Genomic DNA, 8401 nt, shown 5'->3' with positions numbered 1-8401 from the left:
GTGGTAATTGACTGCACCACCTAATGACATGCCAATACTTACTTGTACTAAATGTGAGATTGATCATTTGATCAATGATTGTCCATGCTGCACAAGTGGTTTTGTTTCCACTTCTAACTAGGCCACCGTCCGGATCCTAAGTGTGCAACCTGGAAACATCACGCCATTGAATGTCCTGACACGAGCCCAAGCCCAACTAGGGGACAACGGGAAGAACTTAGCAGATGCCACCACTTCTAGAACTGGTAGGAGAAGGAGGGTTGAAAAAGTGGGTAAAGGTGACACCAGGGTCACAATTCAGGATGGATCTGAAGAAGAAACTATCGACACTGAATCCACTCAATCAAGAGAAGAGAGGGATCAAGCGCTAAAACTAAATGAGCCTGACCAAGAGGAGAAACACTGTCAACCCCTAAAGGAATTGGTGAATACCCAAATGCTAAAGAAGAGATAAGAAAGCTTGAAGAAGCCAAGGCCCTGGTAGAAGAGTATCAACGACTTCACGAAGCCAAATTATGGGCTAACTGGGCTAGGGATACAATGTATCCAAGAAACAAACCGACAAGGGAAAGAGAATTGGACATACTTACTCCAATTCCAGAAGAGTCGGAAGAGGGATCTCAAGAAAACCTTATGCCAAGAATGTGTGAGGAGGTTGCGCAGGATGAGTCCATTCATTCATTCCCTAGGGATGGATATGAGACGCACACATGGAAGGAACCCTCATTTGCCATAGAGCCCAGAGACATAGGCAACCTCTTAACTGTACTCTCCACTTCCGTGCAAATGCCATTGGGACAACTGCTACGCAATTCACCAACATTGTGGGCATATCTAAAAGAATGGGTAGAGGGCAGACTAAAGCCAACAGACACTGCAGAGGAGATTCAGTCACCTCTAGCAGAAAGAAACTTAAAACACGTAAGGGAGAGAATGCCCAGATTTATCAAAATACCGGTCAATCAATTGGGGTGTTATTACGAAAGTGAAGACACTAATGCTACAATCCCAATTCATCATAACGGATACCAAGCATTGGCTATCCTAGATGGTGGGATGGGAGTCAGTATCATCACAAAACGATGTTTGGAAAATTGGAAAAACCCGATTTGAAAAGAGCAGATCTTATCGTTAAAATGGCAGACGGAACATCTTCAAGACCCATTGGGCTTTTAGAGAATGTGCGACTTGTTCCGCTACTATCATACATTTGTGGTAATGGACTTTCTGCGCCAACCAGACTCATATGACATAATCTTGGGGAGACCCTTTATGAGAAAATCCAAATTGGTGCACGATTGGGCATTAGACCATGCGTATGTTCGAAGGGACTTGCAAATTCTAAAGATAGAGATCTGTAAACATGGAAAGCACACCCCATGGAAGGGCAATTGTTTGGTAATGATTTGGTCACAACTGAGGGAACCACATCCGTACAAATATGCCACCCCACGATGGAAGCTTCAAAAGAGGAAGAGGAAGCAGAAATGTATGCATCACTTCCTTCTCCGGATTTCAGTGAAAACTGGATGCATGTGCTAGCCACCATAGATGTGATGTAACCCTGAGGAACCCAATTCGTTGAATCTAGGATTGTTCCCACTACCTCTATCTGTATGGTCAATTGGCAACCCATAGGAATCGGAGGAGGAAGTTTCAAGCATAGAAGGGACTGGATCACAAGGTTGTACGAGTGCCCAACGCCTTAGAAGATGGCGGAAGCAGAAACGGTATATCGCTTGACAAAATGCCCTGCTACGAAGGAAACCCACGGATGCCCAGTGGCTGAGTCACCTCGAAGCTACTAAGATACACGACGAGTTTTCTAAGAATTGAGGTGAGGAGTTAAGAAAAATATCCCTTGAAGGGAAGCATAGGGAGGAAATCACCCTTCGAGAACGAGAAACGCCTAAGCTTACGGAAGCTGGGTGCCGAAAACAAAACAAAGCTTTGGTAGAAGCCGAGCGAGAGGCTAAGAAGGTGATGGCTAAAATAAAAAGTGAGGATGAAGATAAAACAGTGCCAGACCATTTCAAGACATACATAATTGACGAATGAAAAGTGGTCCGATTGATGGCAAAAGGGTTAAGAGAAGATGGGTTATCCACATCTTATGATGGCTCAGTTGAAGTCAAGGAAATTGATATTGCAGAGCCAGGGGAGGAAACCAAACCTGTTTATATCGCTAAGGGCTTGACTCCGGCTGAAGAAAAGGAGCTTGTTGCTCTCCTTAAGGAGTTTAAGGATTGTTTCGCTTGGAACTACAAAGAGATGAAGGGTGTACCACCTGAACTGGTGCAACACACGATCCCAATCATGGACGGATCAAGACCAACCAAGCAAAAACCATACCAGATGAATCCTAAATATGCTGCAATTATAAAGGAGGAAATTGATAAACTCATTGTTGCGGACTTCATCTACAAGATAGAACATACGGATTGGTTGTCACCAATCGTAATAGGGCCAAAGAAGAATGGGAAACTTAGGGTCTGTGTTGATCTCAAAAAGGTCAATGCAGCTACTAGGAAGGACCATTACCCATTGCCTTATACGGAACACGTTTTGGAGAGAGCAGCTGGTGAAGAAGCTTATAGCTTCTTAGATGGATTTTCAGGTTACAATCAGGTGTCTATAGTGCCCGAAGACTAGCATAAGACAGCTTCCAATACAATGTGAGGCCAAACAGATACTCCAAAAGAGAGTATTGCATGTGAACATGGCTTTAATAACCCTCCTTGATGAGGATGAACTGGACATTGAGCCAGCACGGCTCAGGGTGAAAGTCTCTGCGTGCAACTATAAGTCATACGATGAGCATTGCATTAATAGATACGGGATCAAGTCATAATATGATCTCTTATGAGACATAGGTAGCTCTAGATAAACCACACCTTGAGGCCACCAATGCACAAGTACGAAGTGTACACTTGTCAACTACAAAAGCTGAGGGATCTCTAAGTGTTAATGTTTCGATTAGAAATAATCCCTTGTTTGGGAAGGTGTTTATTATGCTTGCAGGATCTATGGAGGAAGAAATGATCCTGGGACGATCTTGGATTTGCGCCAGTAATTGTGATATCCAGTGGGAAAAGAGAACAACACAACTGGACAAGGGCAAAAATGTCATTACCGTGCCCTTGTGGAGCCCAATAAACAAATGGAAGCAAGCTATGATTTATGGTATGGAAACACCAAGGACGGTAATAGTAGCTCACGTACCAGAGAAGACATCAACCCTACAATCCATATGCAAAAAACAGCCAAAGTCACCAGGTACTCAGCAGTGGGTGCCTAAGGATCAACTCGGAAACCAGCTATACAATCATGCGAAGGGATTAATTCAGGAATTAGGAAAAAAAGTTCAGATTACAGACAAGGGACAAAGATGTACTTCAAATGATAGTATAGCTGGTAGTATTCCAAATGAAGCCGCAATCCACAAGGCACTCGTAACAATGGATATGAAAGGAATCACTAGCGCACAAGGCTATTACTAGGGCAATACAACAATATGGGTGCCAAAATCCCACCCAAAGTCCATTGTTAAAAATACCTTCAGAAACAAAGAAAGGGATAGTAAGAGCAACCATAGCCAATTCCCGGCTAATCAATTCTCGGTTAAAACAAATGCTAGGAATGCAAAAACATTGGTGTGGAGAAAGAAACCAATTCAACAGGAAGAACTAAAGATAACACTCCTACCACTTGCACCCACCACAATAGAGGAGCTAGGCAATGTTATTGAGAAGAAAAAAGAAAAGGTGCAACAAATGGAGACAGATGCAAATCCCAATCAACAAGATTCAGTAGAGGCACTCTTCAGTTGGATGGAGGGAAAGATCAAGCACTCTCACACGGAGTTAAAATGATTGCAAACAACGAATGCCCATAAGTGCCAAAGTACCACCTTGGTTTCCATCGCAATAAACAAAAGGAAGTACAAGGGTATCCATTACTCAAAAGTGGATACAAGGTAAAAACGATTTAAAATGAAATAAAATCATTCACTTCATTCAATCAACTTTTGATTGCATAATCGAGTGTTTGAGCATAAAAGGAATGTAGGGTATCAACCTTGCACGTACTCTATAACAAAACAGTTCACGTCGTGAACTGATTCCAAATAGTTCACGCTGTGAAGTAGTCCAAATAGTTTATGTCGTGATTGGTTCACACTGTGAAACGATCACTTTTTCTTCAACCAATCATGGGAGGCCACATGGCATACTCCATTAAGGTAGCCATCCAGTCTGCCGGCCGTGCCATAAAATCAAAATTCTTTCCTTTTTTATGCATTCTATATTTGTCATTCTGCATCGTGTGATATCCCCAAGCTTGCATCTCCACGCCCTTGATTTCCAACTGATCATCTGCCTGCACAATCGACATATTCGAGTTAAGGTGGGAGCTTGTGCCTTGCCTTTGCGTTTTCTTTCCGTTTTTTTGTTTCTTTCCTTCTTGAACATAATCAAAATTGCATGATAGGAAAGTCATACAAGTACACGAGTTTGGGGTTTCTTAGTTCTGCGAAGTACATGCATCAGTCTCGCAGCATGGGCTATCGCTCTCCTCTTGCTTTGCATTCATGTGACTATATTCAGAGGCATTGTGTGGATGAAGCTATCGCATATACTTAGTAAGTTAATAGTGGTACTTGGTTTAACTTCATTTTCCTTCCCCATTGCACCTGTTCTTAATGGGAAATCCTTGTACATATGGTCTATCCCCCCACAACCTGTGCATAAGGGAGTTAACACGGGAGTACTCACAAGAGTACCCGCCATCACTTTCTTGATCGTACACTCTGTTATTCGATGAGGTCCAGTATAGTGACAATATTGCATAGGTGGTTGTTTAGACATGTTGTTCAAGTCTCCTCCCCATAGTGTTGCACAACAACTAGGTCTATGAAGTATATGTGCTCACCCTCCATCATGTACTCACTCAAGATTTGCGGGGGTGGGCTTCTTGGCTTAGGGGGTTCGAAGATGGTGTTGTTAATGGCTTCTCCCTTCTCACCTTCTTCAAAGATTTTTTCAGGGTCAACTAGTGAAGGGGTCACGCGAGGTAATGGTGGCTGGGGTGGGAGGACTAGGGGTGGCAAATGTACTTTGAGTACCCTAAGGATTCCTTGCAAGGCCACTTCATGGCCAGGTTGAGGTGCATTGTGCTATGTTGGGGCTAGCAAGGCTAGCACGACGGTTGCCTTAGGTTAGGCTACGCTTGAGCAACTCTTTGGTGGTAGTAGTTTGAAGTTTCATGATTGCCCCATATTTGGCAGTAAGCGCAGTAGGAGAGTGGGTCTGGGTCTCAAATGTGGACATTATGTACTAGTGTGGTTTGCTTGACAAATCGGGCACCACACTAATTCTCTCTTGGGGTAAATATGAGGTTGCCCAGCTTAGTCACGACTTCTCTCAATTCTTGGGTCATTTGTTGCATTAGTGCAGCTGCTAGCTACTCCACCTATTGTCTTGAAGAGGATTCTTTTCTCTTTCCTTCCAATTTTGTGCTTGGGGTTTTGAAGGAAGCTTTAGAAGTGCCCTCATATAATTCTCAGGAACGAGTTCCCTTGAAATTATGTTTGAAATCCATGGCACTTTCGCAACATTGTTCAAAGGAGGTATGCCCCAGAGCATATAGAGAGTTATGTAGGGCTGCATCTTCAAGTCTCTCTAGGAATCGACCGATCAATATTTTGTTAGAGAACTTGTCCCTATTGTTAGCGAGAGAGAAGATATCTCACCCGGTTGATATAGTCCCGGCGGATGGATTCTCCCTCTTTCTATTTTACATTATGCAACTGTTCAATCGGACCCCATTGAGTTCCTTGTCTCGAATATCCTAATTTGAAGGCCTCTTTCAAGGTGTCAAAGGTAGCCTTGTCTTCTACTTTTAGTGACTGGAACCAATGTCCAGCTTTTTCATCGAGGATGAGGCCAAAGGAACTCACCTAACTTGATCTTCCACATGGCCAAATGCCTCATAGATCTGATTAAACATCTCCAGATGACGTATGAGGCCTTCGGACCCATCAATCTTAATGATAAGTTTGGAGATGTGGGCCGATTTATTCCTTTTTAATCTTGGACCTTGCACCAACAGTAGCTGTGCAGGTGCTGGTGGTACAATTCTTGAAGCTACCCCCTCCCTATTTCCATGGCTATCCTAAACATTTCATGTGTCAATCCTGCCATGACTGAGGCTGGTGAAGGTTGGGGTACGATAGGTGGGGGAGCTAGGCCTAGAGGATAGTATCCCATTTGTGAACCGTGCCTCATTGTGGTGGGCCATTGTGCACTTCGTAAGGATTTGTATGATATTCGAGATACACCCCACGAGGTGAGTAGTGGTTGTACATGTGTGTCCTATGCTCACTGGAGAGTTTTGGGTAGACTCTTTCTCTTTGGAAGTGTAGCAGTGTTAGTTTCCCAGCACACTATATGATGGACTCTCCTCTGGATAGTATTTCTGGAGTCTTCATTGCTCATCGACGGATGCACAGATAGAGAGGAATACAGCACAAACACAACATGAGAGATAATAGAACGAGCAGCATTGGTCGTAGAAGTGTCAGTGTGGCACCTTTAATGTTGATACTTGCGCCACTGCTTCTGGGCTGGTTCCTCTGGTTGGGGCACCCTTGGTGGGTATAGGTCACCCACCACTAGTGTGCTCAACGTCTTTGGTGAGGAAAGGAATGGTTGCAAGAAATGCGAACATGCTAATGAAAAAATAAAATGATTTTCTTAAGGATTCCACACTACTAACTCCACATCAGAGATTCCGTAGTATTGATGCCACGTCAGGGATTTTGTAGTGCTGACGCCGCATTAGGGGTTTTGCCTCCTTTGCGGCGTAGAACTTTGGGGGCTTCGACCAGTGTTCACGAAAAACATTTTTTACAACCAATTCAAAAACCTTTGTTTTTAAGTATGCTCAATTAGATGAATAATTCAAAACTTCTTTTTCAAAATTTCACATTAAAAAAATTGTACTTGAGTATCAACCATTTTTAAAAGTTATTTTAGAATATCTAACATTCACTTTGAATTTCAAAAAGTAAAGATTCAAAAAGTTTGTATAAATATATTTGTCATTCAAAAAGTTTGTATGAATATTTGTCATCTGTGACAAATATAAACAACCAAAGAGAGTTATTTATTAATATCAAAACTTCACTCATACAAAGGCATTTGGGATCAAAAGCCAACTAACAAGTGGCATCCTTTAAGGTAAGGCTCCTTAGAGTGCTTAAGCTACTATGGATAAGCAAAAAGATATATTCTTGCATAATAGCTTTCGATAGGCAAAATAAAGTACCAATCTCCATAGAATATGCTAGAAAGCATAGATAATATGGATACAAAATTTTGGAAAGATTAAAAATAAAGGATTGATACTATGTGGAACATATTGTGATACTCCATCAATTGACTCTTCAGTACCTGCACAAAGATTAAAAAATTAATGCATTATATTATAGGTTAGTGTAAGAATATAAGATCATTTTACATTATCGTGTTCAACAATCAAGTATAGTTAAAAAGGATTTAATTTTCCACAAAACTTTATGGTCAAAAAATCGATATCCTGTGCATAAGAAAGAAATAAGAATATACAATAATACTCACTACTAATGTTGTGTAGTTCCATAATATACCTTGATGTTTTAGAAGCATTCTTCCATGCCTCCATAGCTTCAACAATATCAAAATCTTCCACATTTGGACCTTCAATTGATATATGCAACAATGATTCCAAACTTCTTGTCTCAAGCTTGTTTCTCAAACGTGTTTTGATGTTATTTTGTGTAGAAAAACCCCTTTCACAAATGGCCGTACTAGAGCATTGGATCATGGCAATTTGACTCAAGCACAATAAGTTTGCATATTTTTCCTTAAGCAAAGTATTCCAATTTATGCGTGTCCAAGTTTCACGTAAAGGGAGATTTTTTCAATCCAAAGCTGCTTTTACTTTAAACACTTGAAATTCTTTTTTTATGCATCTCTCATCCACAAGGTTTACACACATTTCTCCACTAATTGTCTCTTCTGGCTGTGCATAAAAGTCAACGAAGGCATTCATTTCATCAACCCCATATACTTTCAAAATCTTCCCACTCGAAAATGAAGATGGACATAAAATCTTCAAGTTGGCTAAGACTGCATTGTCCACAAATCTTTGCTTTAAGGAATCCATTAGTAATGTGCAATACTCTTTTTGAAACCCTACTACAATTGCCAGACCCTATGGGACACCTCTCAATTTTAACTCCTCTAAAGAAATGATCACCTTTGAGACGGATGCTCTGAGTGCCGCAAGGTGACCATTGTTTGATCCATATTTAGTGATCAAAGGAAAACCCTTGCTATCATGCTGCCATGCATTCATGTCA

The sequence above is a fragment of the Cibotium barometz genome, chromosome 40 (genome assembly GCF_041138505.1).
Source record: "Cibotium barometz isolate CiBa-2024 chromosome 40, ASM4113850v1, whole genome shotgun sequence".
Lineage (NCBI taxonomy): Eukaryota > Viridiplantae > Streptophyta > Polypodiopsida > Cyatheales > Cibotiaceae > Cibotium > Cibotium barometz.
The sequence above is the reverse complement of the archived record's forward strand: the minus strand, read 5'-3'. Positions refer to the sequence as shown.